General features: G+C 41.4%; 1 pseudogene; it reads right to left on the bottom strand.

Moving 5' to 3' along the window:
• Positions 1-2,721: 2,721 nt before the first annotated feature.
• Positions 2,722-2,933, bottom strand: LOC116645964 (annotated as a pseudogene).
• Positions 2,934-14,193: the final 11,260 nt, after the last annotated feature.

The raw sequence follows: 14,193 nt of genomic DNA, 5'->3' as shown, positions 1-14,193 counted from the left end.
ATATGCACACAATGAACACCAGGAACAAAAGACATTACAGAAAAATGTACTTTAGGAATTAAATATCTATGAGTTTAAGATAATACAAACCACTCGGGAAAATTTCACTTATCTCTGCATTGTCCTAAAGTAGGAACGAGACTGATTTTTTTATGCAGTTTTTTCTTAGACAACTGAAATGTTTGAAACTTACATAGAGTGGTGATTATGCTTGTGATTATGGTTTTAGAAAAGTACACGAATTATGAAATTTTAAAGACTGAAAAAATTGAATTTGTATAATTTGAGTTAAAGGGTTGAGATTATTTATTTCAGGTTGATTTGTATTTTTACACTGTGAAATGCTAAATATTTTAAATTATTTCTTTTGAAGCAACAGTTTATAATGTTTATGGTTTTTAGAATAGGACTTCAAAGATTTCATGTACCCTGTTGAAGTTAAGCGTAGGCATCCGACTTGTTTTAGCCAAAAGAATGTAAGCAGAAATGACTCATTTCTGAGCTACAGCTTTAATAGCCAGTACACAATTTGCCTCATCCCCCTTTTATGCGCCATGGTGATAGTACAGCAACTCTCCAGATGCTGGCTGCTCTCTCAGCCCAAGTCAGCCAGAGAAGAGAGTAATGGAGTAGAGACCCAGCCTCCCCATGACAGACAGGTTATATGAGTAAGAAATAAGCCCTTGCTGTTATACATTGTCACAAGGCTGGGCTTCTTTGTTACTGCACAAGACTTTGCCTATCCTGACTGATACAGTCTATACATTATGTTGGCATGATTTAGAATTTGTTTTTACTGGTTTCTACTCTTTGCATATCTAAATGCTAAAAGGCTATATATCCAGGTCATTAAAGTAACTCTTTGGTATTCTTTCACTTTCCTGGAGGTACTGTGTGTGCAGATGGGGTGTGGCATTTGGGGGAATCTCAATGTTTATTTCACCTCAAATCAATAGCCTCTGTATTCTCCCCTAGTTATGCTCACCAGGCATGTGGAACCTATCAGGTGAGGAATGGAAAGTGTGAGAGGTCAAAGATCCAGGGCAAGGAAAACAATCATCCCAATAGCAATAATAATTTTCATTTGTTGTGTGCCTATCCTATGCAGGGCACAGTTATTAAGTGCTTGACATTTATGAACTCATTTAATCCTGAAAATTACCCAATGAACTATTATATTTACATTTTACAGATGAGGCACTGAGATGCTAGGTGACTTGCCCAAGGTTACGGAACTTTTGGAAATGGCAGAACTGGGGTACAAGCAGCTCTCAAGGAACAAGTTTCAGGAGCTGCTAATTGGGTATGTCGAAATTTGCATATAAAGACATCAAGAAAAGCCATACTTTTGGTTTTAGAGCTTCCAGATCAACCAAAAAAACAAAACAAAGGGAAATAAAAACAAAGTGTATAGTCTCAGTGAAAAGCATAGAGTCTCCTATTTAGCAGGGGAAGATAAGGAGGACAAAGTCTCAATTTCTTTAAAGAACAGTCCATTCCTTGCTTTTCAAAGTGAGGCAGATGGATGAGTTCAACCATGCCCTCGACCTTCTCCACTCCCTTTGCCTCCCACATTCACTCACAAATTTGTTCATTTCCTGATGGGCTAGGCAGCTTGGCAGCCTTGCATCCAAGTTCAACCAAAGGAGGAGCTCACTGTGTAGAGAGACAGGACTCAATGTTGCTAGTTAGACCCTATTTTTATCCAGCACTAGCCATTTAGCAGCCATGTTAGTAACACTGCTCTCCACACCCTGGGTCACTAGTAAAATACTGATAGATCTGAAGGGTCAGTTGAAGGATTTAGGAATATATTCAACTCAGGTTGGAAATTTGGGTGGAATGCTAACGTTAACACTCTTTCCTTAGTGGCTTTCACCAGGAAGAAAGAAATGATGAAATCCATCAGAATTTCTTGGGGAATATTTTTCAAAATTTAAATATTCCTGCCCCAGAGCACTAAGTACAGATAACACTAGATTGTCATAGTTTGAAAATGTCCCCAGAAATTCCAGGCAATGAGAACTCCTGTTCCAGAGGAAATGTTCAAATCTGGTGTTAGGAAACTGTGTCTTATTTAAAAACTTCTAGACTTAATAATTCTGTGCCCACATCTCCTTGGAAAATCACTAATACAGTGTTACACATAGAAGGTCATTGAGAATCTCTATAATGTTTTTACATTATATCCTTACCTGCTTCAGATAATGTGTCTCTTTCAGTTTATTCTGTAATGTGGTAGCCTAACAGAAGGGCACCCCACCAGAGAGCAAACTTGTGTTTCCTTTCCTACCATTATCTTGAAAGCAACCTTCTTTAGAAAGGGGAACCACATTGGTATCCCTTTGAAATCACTTTTGAAATCCCTTTAGCCTGCTTCAGAATCAACTGGAGGATATACTAAAATACCCACAGCTGGACACTATCCCCAGGGTTTCTGATTCAGTAGGTCTAGGGCCCCAACAGCTTCCAAAACAGAAATGTAGCTTTATAAACTGGGGCTGAAGAGGGTGGCAGCCTAGCCATCACAAGTTCAGTTACAAACTCAGCTAACATAAAGAATCCTTAATGTTTTACTCTTGAACAAGCACTTTGAACTCTTTTTTAAAAAATGTGTTTTTGTTGTCTTTATTATGCACTACATTAATATACTGCATAACCTTCTAGAAGAGGTAGACGAGCATAACTGAGTTACCTTTCATCAATCAGGAAAAGGCTTCCTTAATCGATAGTCCCCAAACTCTTTGACCCATAGTAAAGATTAACTCCAGAGATGGGTCTATCTCTTTCCATCAAACTCTACAGCTATGGGTAATAGGCAGCCCTTTTCTCCTTGCCCCGTTACTGAACCTGTGGATGTGCGCAGTGGCTATGCCGGGGATGACCAAGCACACGGCCACGATGCCAGTTCTGGGCAGAATCTCAAACCACATCACACTGCGGTTGCTAGGGCCAAACTGTTCCTTCCTCGCCCCCTAAAGGTGACTGATCCCCAGTCTGAACCCTTTTCATATATTCAGAATCATCCTTTTCTTAATGAAGGCTGTGGCTCCTCTTCTGTTTACCTTGTTATCTGTGACTTTCTCTTTTTTCAAAATACATACTTGAATATCTTTTTAAATGTATATTTCACTTTGACTTTTGTTATTCCCTGTATTAGTTTTCTGTTGCTGACATAGGAGATTGCCACAAATTTAGCAGCTTAAAACAACACAAATTTATTATCTCACAGTCCTGTAGGTCAAAAGTATGGATTGGATCAGCAGATTTCTCTACTCTGGGCCCACAAGGTTGAAACCAAGGTATTGGCTAACCTGGGTACTTATTTGGAGGCTCTGAGAGATATTCCCCTTCTAGGCATATTTAGGTTTTTAGCAGAATTCAGCTCCATGCTGTTTTGGTACTGAGGTCTTGCTGCCTTGCTGGCTGTTGTCTGGGAGTTGTTCTCAGCTTCCGGAGGTTGCCCGCATTCCCTGTGTAGGGGTCAAGGGCAGGCCGCCCCAAGATGGGCCACTTGGGCATGAAGATTATTTTGAGTTAAAAATCAATCAAAACCCCACAGATTCAGGAAAAGCTCTTTACCACCCTGCCAACTGCCTCAAAAGAATTCAGACAGAGGACCTGCTCCAGGAAGAGAGCTATCACCACAGACAACTACATTATGATATGAACTAGGTATGGTGGACAGGGAAGAACCTTGCAAGGCCTGTTTGATCAAAGTGCTCTCTGTCCCATTGTTTCAGAGTGGCCCAGCAAACATTTGTTTACTGAACATTTACTCTTTTTCATCTTCTTGTGAATTGCATTCCTTCTCTTTGAAGTCGTGGACCCCTACCCCCCACTTCTCCTTAGTTGAGGATGACATATATACCTCATTTTGCCTATCTTTGGGATTTCCATGTCTGTGTGGTTTCCCCATACATACAATGTGAAATTTGATTTTCTCCTGTTAATCTGTCTCATGTCAATTTGATTTCAAGGACCTTGAAAGGCAGAGGAAATGTCTCCGCCTCACAATGCTGTTCTGTATTTCAGCTCGTCAACCTTCTAGTCCCCAAGTGTTATTGCAGGAACCGCCACTCCACTGTGCTTTGTTGGAGACTGGAACTCTGCTCGTGAATATCAGAGACTGATGGACCATAGTCCAAAGACTAACCTTCCAGATGCCAACTGCTCTTCTCTACCACCATTTCTGAGCCTCAGGTGCTTCATATTGGTGGGTGTTCTGCTTTTTTCCCCTGTACTATTTGCCTGAACTGCCAACTACAGAAACTCTGTCCCCAAGAGACCAGCTTTTCGATTAAAATATATTTACTGAGCATCTTTCCTGTGTACAGTGCCCAGAAATCTAATCATCCAACACTTCACAGTGAAGGGAGTGCAGTTAATACCCATGCCAGTACAAGAGGCATAACTGGGATTGTCCTGGCAAACCAGTATGGATGCTCAACCTGACTGTATTCTATGTACTATCCCAGGGGCTAGGATTACAGAAATGAGCAGTGCAGACAAGGCAAAAATCACTGCCTTCTTGGAGCTTATATTCTAGTAGGGAAGACAGACAATATAATAATTAAGGAAAATGATCTAGAATGTTAAACAGTGATAAAGGGCTATGGGAAAGGGCGCCTGGGTGGCTCAGTTGGTTAAGTGACTGCCTTCGGCTCAGGTCATGATCCTGGAGTCCCAGGATCGAGTCCCGCATCGGGCTCCCTGCTCGGCAGGGAGTCTGCTTCTCCCTCTGACCCTCCTCCCTCTCATGCTCTCTGTCTCTCATTCTCTCTCTCTCAAATAAATAAATAAAATCTTAAAAAAAAAAAAAAAAGGGCTATGGGAAAAATAAAGCAGGGAAGAGAGAATCTGTGTGTGTGTGTGTGTGTGTGTGTGTGTGTGTGTGTGTGAGAGCAAGGCAGTACTAATTAAAATGTGGTGGTCGGAGGGGCCTAGCTAGCTCAGTCAGTAGAGCATGTGACTCTTGATATCGGGGTTGTGAGTTCAAGCCCCACGTTGGGTGTAGAGATAGATGACTTAAAAAAAAAAAAAAGAAAGAAATGCAGACTCTCAGACTGAATTACAAAATGTGATGGTCTGGGTAAGCTTCAGTGAGAAGGTGACTTCTGAGCAGACACTTACAGAGGATGAGGGAGGGCACCATAAGGAAATCTGAGGGAAGAGAATTCTAGGCAAAGGGGACAGCAGATAGAAAGGACTGGCAGAGGGTGTGTGCTTGATGCATTCTAGGACCAGCAAGAAGGCCAGTGTAGTCCAAGCGCAGTGAGGGAAGTGGAGGGTAAGAAAAGAAGAGGTTAATAAAATTAAAAAGAAGAAGAAGAAGAAGAAGAAGAAGAAGAAGAAACAAAAAGATAGGAAGAGGTTGGAGAGGTAAAAGGAAAGCATGGGTCTGATCAAGGAGGGCTTTTCAGGCCATGGTGAAGACTTTGCCTTTACTCTGAATGAAATGAGAACCCAAGGGAAGGTGTGAAGCAATGGAGTGACATGATCTGATTCCAATTTCAAACCTGTGTTGAGGGTAGACTATGGGGCCAGACTGGAGGCAGTGAAACTAGAGTAGTGTTCACTTGGATTGTTAAGGGAACCAATCTCACAGGACCAGCCTCACAGGCTCTGGCACATGTAGCACTTCCCTCTGCCCCACAAGCCATGAAGCCTCACAAACATGTGCCTATTGGAGGCTCCAACCTGCCAGTCCACCATGCTATGAATAGACAGCTACAACTTACTGACAGTTGCCAAGGGTCAAGATGAGACATGAATCAAAGCTATAAATACCTGTTCATAATATAAAGAAAGAACAAAAACAGTTTACCACCCCGACAACATTTTGCACCACAACTGATCCTAATAGGGGATACTGCTTTTGAAATTAAGATATCCACAGAACATCTATGCAAAATATGTGTTTCTCGTATACTTGCTAGGCCAAACAGAAAACACAATGCCCGAATCTCTCTTTTGTTTCAGTAAAAAGGAGAAATGTGTCTTCTATCCAGCCTTTTGCACTCTGACAGAAGTTGCTTAAAGCAGCCCACAGCCAGGTAAAAACATAAGAGATATAGATATTAATTGTAATTTATTTTACTCAAGAAAAGGAGGAAGACTTTTCCTGAAATGTGAAGTTCTGAGACATAAGCCAAATTAACATCTCTGAGGATCCAGCCACAACCCCCTCCTGCACTGTGATAGAAATGTAGCCCTTGATGCTACTGTACCATGTAGATGTAGAAAAATGATCCTCACATCTTGGTCAGGCAAAAAACAAAACAAAACAAAACTCAAAAAACAAACCTAAACAAATTCAGGCAGGAAAGAAGTTAATAAACAATCACTTCAAATGTTTGGCCTGTGTCAAATGCTCACAGCATTCAACATTTTCTGCTGTACTCATTTTCCTCATTGTTCTAAATAATGACCACGATAGAATACTCTGGTTTCCTGAACTGAAAACTATGCCTACGAGAAGCTTTATTTCAAAGGCAGCTTCTGTCTTTTGTCATGTAGTCATTCAACTATAAAAATTGTCCTGTCATTTTTCTGTGGTAAGAATCTGCAACCACTGGACAGGGGGTATATGGGAAACTTCCGTACCTTCCCCTCAATTTTTCTGTGAACCTAAAACTGCTCTAAAAAAAAAAAAAAAAGTCTTAAAAAAAATCTTCACACAATCGAAAACAAAACCAAAGAATCTACAACTACTGACTACAACTAAAACCTACGATATTTCCGGTTTTTTTTTTCTTTCTTTCTTTTTTTTTTTTTATGGGGGGGGGGGGGGGGGGAGGGGCAGAGAGAGAAGGAGAGAGAATCTTAAGCAGTCTCCAAGTCCAGTGTGAGCCCGACTCGGGGCTAGATCTCACAAGCCTGAGATCATGACCTGAGCCAAAAATCAAGAGTTGGACACCTAGGTGTCTCTCCCTGGGGTTTTTCAATTGAAGATTCACATTTTCTTCACATTTTCATGTTTCTGGGTCCAGAGTATCATGTTATTGGGGAGGTAGACCTTCCTCTGGCTTATGGTCCTTCTAGCTGGACTTAGAATCAAATTGACAAGAAACAGATGAACAGGAGAAAATCAAATTTAATAGGTATATGTGTGGGGAATCCACACAGACAGGAAATTCCAAAGACAATGAGGCAACTTGAAGCTTACAGGAGCTAAGGAGAGGGGTAGGGTGTGAGGAAACACAGGGGAGAAAGAGCATTAGCAAGAAGGTGAAAGAGGATGTTTGGAAAAACAAAGGTTGCCCTATGATGCAGATAAGGTTCTTAGGTAAAGGTTCTCTGTTAATAGCTCTCTTCCTGCTACAGGCTCTCCTTTGCAATGGAAATTTAGGCAGCTGAGGGGGGAGGCAGACAGCTTTTCTTGCATCTGTTGGGTTTTGATGACTTTTAACTCAAAAGAATCTTTATGCCAAAGTGGCCCATCTTGGGGCAGCCTGCCCCGGGCCCCTACAAATGTTAATATTAAATTTCTACATGGCATAGTGAAAAGTTTATTCAAGATCCTAGAAGAAGTTGTTCATTTTGGTTTGGAAGAACATTTTGTGTATGTGTATGTTACTTAAGTAAATGATTCACAGGTTTTGATAAAAGAAGAGTTTCATTCATTTAACAAATATGTATTGAGTACATTCTCATGAAGGGGCAAGCAATAACCTCTAACCATAATAACTTGATTATTTATTGATAGGCTGGTTCTTTTTTTTTTTTTTTTAAAGATTTTGTTTATTTATTTGAGAGAGAGAATGAGAGAGAGAGAGCATGAGAGGGGGGAGGGTCAGAGGGAGAAGCAGACTCCCTGCCGAGCAGGGAGCCCGATGTGGGACTCAATCCCGGGACTCCAGGATCATGACCTGAGCTGAAGGCAGTCGCTTAACCAACTGAGCCACCCAGGCGCCCGATAAGCTGGTTCTTATCTATTGATTGAGCAATCATTCCCAATCCATCTACCTCAGAGTGGGAAAAGTGCTATAGAAAGGAGGAAATTAAAGTGGAGTAAAAAATTTCAAGACTGTGTACATATATACAAATTTAAAAGGAAAGGACAGGGGGTGCCTGGGTAGCTCAGTCGGTTAGGTGTCCGACTCTTGATTTTGGCTCAGGTCAGGATCTCGGGGTTGTGAGATTGGGCTTCATGCTCAGTGGGGAGTTTGCTTGAGAATTTCTCTCTCCCTCTGCCCCCCACCCGCTCTCGCACGTGAGCGCACGTGTGTGCTCTCTCTCTCTCACTCAAATAAATAAATATTTAAAAAAAAAGAAGGAAAGGGGGGGCGGCTGTATGGCTCAGTCAGTTTAGCATCTGACTTTGGCTCAGGTCATGATCCCAGGGTCTTGGGATTGAGCCCCATGTGGGGCTCCCTGCTCAGTGGGGAGTCTTGTGTCTCCATCTCTCTCTGCCCCTCCCCCCACTCATGTGCACGCACTTGTTCTCTCTCTCTCAAATAAATAAATAAACAAAATCTTTTAAAAATTTTAAAAAAAGGAAAGGACAGGGAGGGCCCTTATGGAAAAGGTAAATTTTGAGAAAAGACTTTCAAAAGAGGACAAAGCAAGCCATGTGGATGTCTGAAGGAAGAGGGCTCCAGACAGACGAATCACCAGTGCAGAGACTAGGGCATGTCTGAATTGTCTGGGGAACAGTAAGGAGGCTAGCATGTCAAGAGCTCTATGTATGTATGTACAGAGCTGGGGGCGGGGAACAGCGGGGGGGGGGGGCGGACAAGGGTAGTGGTACAGATGTCAGAGCAGAGGTGGGTCCAGGTTTTGTGGGGCCTGAATCTTACAATTTTGGGCTCCTCTTTAAGAGAAAGAATTCCAATGTACAAATAGAAAATTAGATACAAAACTGAGGATTTATGTAGAATTACCAAGTAAATTGCAATAAATTTCAAACCTTAAAAAGCCAACAATGAACAAACACCAAAAATCCTTAAGTATGATACAGTATTTAATTGGATGTGTTGCATTTTCATGTATGTTCCTGCTAGGAGAGAACTTCTGTTTAGACAGGCATTGATGTGAGCAAAACACTCTGCTTACAATTTTATGTCCAGTGATTAGAAGAGCTTCTCACAGTCTAGTTTCTGGTGCCATCCATTTCAATAATTGTTTCTCTCCCACTACCTACATGCTTCCAGGCCCCAGGAGCCATAGCACATGTTTATATCACTAAACATTGTTTGGCCGTGCATCCTCATGTCCTAACTCCAGGTGAGTGAACACAGTGGGCAGGAAATTTCTGGAAGCCATTCCTTACATGGGAAAGCTAGAAGTAGCTTATCTCTAGGTAGAATTGTAAAGTACATAAATATACTTCAGAAATCCAAACTAAACATATCCCCAGCTCAATTTTCCCATAGCCACATTGCAAATACCCACCTGGCCACTCAAATGACAAAATCCCTCTGGGACAAAGACACAGTTGCTGAGGGTGGGGCAGGGAGCTCTCATAGCACCTTGTAGGATATGATAAGGATTCTGACAAGTGCAGTGGAGAGAATTTGATAGTTTTGAGTATAGAAACTACATGATCTGACTTACTGAATTTTATTTATTCCAAGACATAATTTTCACTACATTTTATCATGTCTTAGATGGGGTTTTTTGGGATAACCTTGGTAGAAACTGTCTTACAGTAGGCATCTTCCAGGTAGCAGTTCACTGCCTCCACAAAGAAGAACTTGTTCAGGGGAGTTCTTATTTTCTTCTCATCAGTCAAATTCTGTGCATTATTAGTACCACACATGTTGGGTTTAACTGCTTCTTAAAATGCCTTCCTAATGATCACATGATTTGGTATTGAAACAAAAAGTTGAGGTGCAAGATAAAGTCAGGGAAACACAGCAGCAGGGTAAAACTTTGATACTAGTAAAAGGAACATTCAATGTTGGAGGAATGATTGAAAGTCCGGAATTTCTTACAAAGCAATGACCAAGTAAGTGCTTTAAAAGACCAATGAAAATACGTCAGCGAGTAGATGAACTTGGGTTTTTTTGTTCATGACATGTTTCTGAAAGGACTGCCTATCATTACATTAAGCAATGAATCTGGATGCAGTAAAAAGTATCACATATCCTGGAATTGTGGAAGTATCTTCAAAGCAGACAGATTCTGGTGAGACTATGTGATTTTTTTTTTTTTTTGGTTTTGTTTTAAAGACTTATTTATTTGAGAGGGGGAACAGAGGGAGAGATAGACTCTCAAGCAGACTCCCCGCTGAGTGTGCAGTGCCAACACGGGGCTCAAACCAATGACCCTGAGATCATGACCTGAGCTGAAATCAAGAGTTGGATGCTTAACCAACTGAGCCACCCAGGCGCCCCACGACTATGTGATGTTTTGCACAAGATTATTATTAAGGCAATGTCTCATAGTTCTTAGTTCATGGCAATGTCACTTATAAATAAATTAAGACTGCTTATTAAAATAGATGGCATTTTAGACTCAATAACATGATAAGTTTAACAAGATCACTCTAACTACTTGGTTTTAAAAAGACCCTAAGAGGGCAAGGATTGAAGCAGGGAGGCCATATACCAGATGATTATGGTGATCCTGGAGAGGGTGGTAACAGTATAGATGGTGAGAAGTGGCCAGATAATGGGTATATTTTGAAGGTAAAGCAAACAGGATTGGATATACGTTGTGATGGAAAGAAACATGAGAAGGAGTAATTCAAGGCTTTTGATTTGAGCAACCAGAGAAATAACAATGCCATCAGAAAAGGGTGCATGGAACTTGGTAGAAAAGATTGTGGGGACAACATCAGAGTTCACTTATAGGCAAGTTATGTTTGAGATGTCTATTAACAGGTGGGAAGGCAGAATATATGGGTCCAGACACTGGCAGGTGGGTAGATGAGGTGGTGGAGTCTGTGAAGTCCTCTTCTGATCCCTATGACTTTCTCAGTGCAGTAGGAAGCAGTAGCTAGTGCTGAGAGTAGGGGTGGGAGAGGAGGAGTTAAAGGTTTGAAGAGAGATATTAAGGTATAAAATAGTCATCTAGGACCTTGCTACTCAAGGGCCAGAAGTGTCAGCATCTCCTGGAAGCTAGTTAGAAATATAAGTTCTCATATTCCATGGCAACATCGGAAACCGTTTATCAAGATCCCCAGGTGATTTATAGAACACTAAAGTTTGAACAGTCTGATGGCCCAGCTGCACTGAGGGCCCACATGAGGTGTGCAGCATAAATTTAAAGAGAGGCCCATCTGCATGGTTATGGGTTTTTCTTCAGCCAAATGCACTTGTAGGGCACAGCTGCAGAACAGGCAGAGATCTGGATGTGAAGAGTTATAGTTGTCTTAAGTATATAAGTTTGAATGAGTCAAAGTAGTCAAGGATTTAAGTAAATAAATGCATATATACAGGGTGGGGATACAACTCAATTTTTTTCTTTCTTTTTTTTTTTTTTTTTTGTTTTTTACTGATTGGGTACAGGATACAAAAAGTTTAGAGGCCTCTGGTTTACGTGATAAAGCATTACTTCTCCCAGGGATATTTGGTTGTTATTTTTTTAAAGATTTTATTTATTTGAGAGAGAGAGAGCACGAGGTAGGGGTGGGGCAGAGGGAGAGGGACAAGCAGACTCCCTGATGAGTGGGGAGCTGGTCACAAGGCTTGATCCTAGGACCTTGAGATCATGACCCGAGCCAAAATCAGACGCTTAACCAATTGAGCCACCCAGCTGCCCCAGATATTTGTTTTTAATAGGGGTTTTGTGAAAGTCAACATATTTCCAAGGTGCAGTCAAAAATGACTTTTTAATAGTATTATCTGAGGAGTTCTGGTCAGTGGGGACAAATAAACCTGCTAGTATTCACTGAAATCACATCTAAAATTGAACAGAGTCTCCCATTGAGGTAGTGTCTTGAGGTTTGTCACAGAATCCTTAAAGATTAATTCTAGAGGTGGGAAATTTCAACCATGAATATTGTTGATGAAAAATGTTTTGTCTCCAAATTTAACACCTGCCTGTATGAGGAAATGTTAGGAAATGAGCCCTCAGTGCTTGCAGGCATACCCATGGTCCCTGCTGCAACAGAGTCAAACTCAGAAACACTGGGCAAAGATCACTCTTGCTTTTACTTGGACTTTAAATCCAGCAGCATCTAGGCCATTGGCACAATGGAAAATGTCTAAATTAATAAAACCATAGAATTTTAGAGTAGAAGGAGACCCTATCGGTCTTTCAGTTTAATGTCTTACCCAGTCTAGAGATCAATTTTCATCCAGCTGTGTGAATTCTTCCTTTACTGGGAAACACATTCCTGTCCAAGTCTGCTAATTCCAGAGTTGGGCTGTTCTAATTCCTTTTTATATTGTCTCTGCATCTGCCTCCCTAAAACTGCCACCATTGGTCTCAATTACGCCAAATGGAACAAAAGAGAATAACAATGACTCATTTCAAAAATTTCAAAACCTCATTTCAAAAATGTTAAGACTGGGGCACCTGGGTGGCTCAGTCAGTTGAGTATCTGGCTCTTGGTTTCAGTTCAGGTCATGATCTCATGGGTCATAAGACTGAGCCCCTTGTCGGTCTCTGCACTCAGCAGGGAGTCTGCTTGAGATTCTCTCCCTCTGCCCCACCCCCACTCTCACACATGCACACACACTCTCTCTCTCTCTCAAATAAATAAATAAATCTTTAAAAAAAAATGTTCAGGGCGCCTGGGTGGCTCAGTTGGTTAAGTGACTGCCTTCGGCTCAGGTCATGATCCTGGAGTCCCTGGATCGAGTCCCACATCGGGCTCCCTGCTCGGCAGGGAGTCTGCTTTGCCTTCTGGCCCTATCCCCTCTCATGTGTTCTCTCTCTCAAATAAATAAATAAAATCTTTAAAAAAAAAAAATAAAAAATAAAAAAATGTTCAGACTGCTCACATATCAATGTCACTTGAGCGACCCACACTACCTATTGTATTTCTTTTATTCGTATCTGTATTAAAATAAGAACCTTAGAAATGCACACATTTTCCAAGTGATGTCTGATCATTTCAGAATACCATGGGAGTTCTCTGTCCATTAATCTGGACATGACACTCCCATTAATTTAGAATAAGATTCCATTAAGTTTTTCCAATGGCTCAGTTAACACTGTTAATTGATATTGAGCAACAAACCCCCCTGGGTGTTTTTCACATTAATTGCTGTCAAACTGGGTTTCCCCTATCCAGTACCAGTAATCGATCTTTTGGACTTTAATGCAAGGCTCTTGTGTTACCTTAATAGGCTTCGCCTTGTTGGGTTTCACTTCATCATCCTATCCCATAGGGTTCTGTAATACTTCTGATTGCATGATCTGAGGTCTCTGCCAATTGTCCTCTGCAGAAAAGAGTTAACAGGTCTAAGAGTGGTATCCTTAGAAAGGCCTGCTTGTAAACTTGGCCTTTGGCTGGTATCTGGGAACTTGGAGGGTTCTTAACACTCCTTCATTGACAAGGGTGTCTATTATGCTTAGATTGTTTGTACAATATGTTTTATTCAGGGCACCTGCCCTCTTTCTGAAAGTCTGGACTTTTGCTACTTGATAGGCAGAGAGTGACTTTGTTACCAGCCTCCAGTAAAAACCTTAAAATAAGTCTCAAAAGGCTTCCCTGAGCAGAAACATCGCACACATGTTGCTGTATTTTCATTGCGGGGGAAGAGGATGCTCTGTCATGGGAGGCAGAGAACATAAGAAAGCCTGCACATGGATTCCTCCACCTGTGTCTTTTCCCTTTAAGTTCTAGCCCTGTATCCTTACTGCACTGCGGTGATAAATCCTAGTCCTGAGTATAACCATATGCTGATACCTAAGAGTCCTTTTCCATGAGTCCTTGCAGTGAATTTCCGAAAGTGGGTGTGGTATTGAGGATCCCTGACATGCCACCTGACTTTGAACTACAGGCAGATCTAAATTGCCTGATTCTATCTAACGAGCATGGGTGGGAACTTAAGGATGACTATGAAGTCCAACTTTTATAAGCTTAAGACTGTGTCTTCACTTGTTTGGGGTGACAAATAATGACACTGAATATTTGATGATAGTGTGCACCATCCAATAAAGCAGTGCTTCCCAAAAGTGTTGTAAGAGCTCTCACCCCACAAAACTCTTCTTGAGCCCCAGTGTCAGGTATTTTGGGGAATTCTCAATACAGTAGACTCCCCCTAAACTTTCTCAGCTTTCCATAGCAGGGTG

This window comes from Phoca vitulina, unplaced genomic scaffold (assembly GCF_004348235.1).
Source record: "Phoca vitulina isolate PV1807 unplaced genomic scaffold, GSC_HSeal_1.0 scaffold35, whole genome shotgun sequence".
Lineage (NCBI taxonomy): Eukaryota > Metazoa > Chordata > Mammalia > Carnivora > Phocidae > Phoca > Phoca vitulina.
Note: the sequence above shows the minus strand (reverse complement) of the source record. Positions and strands in the feature narration are given on the sequence as shown.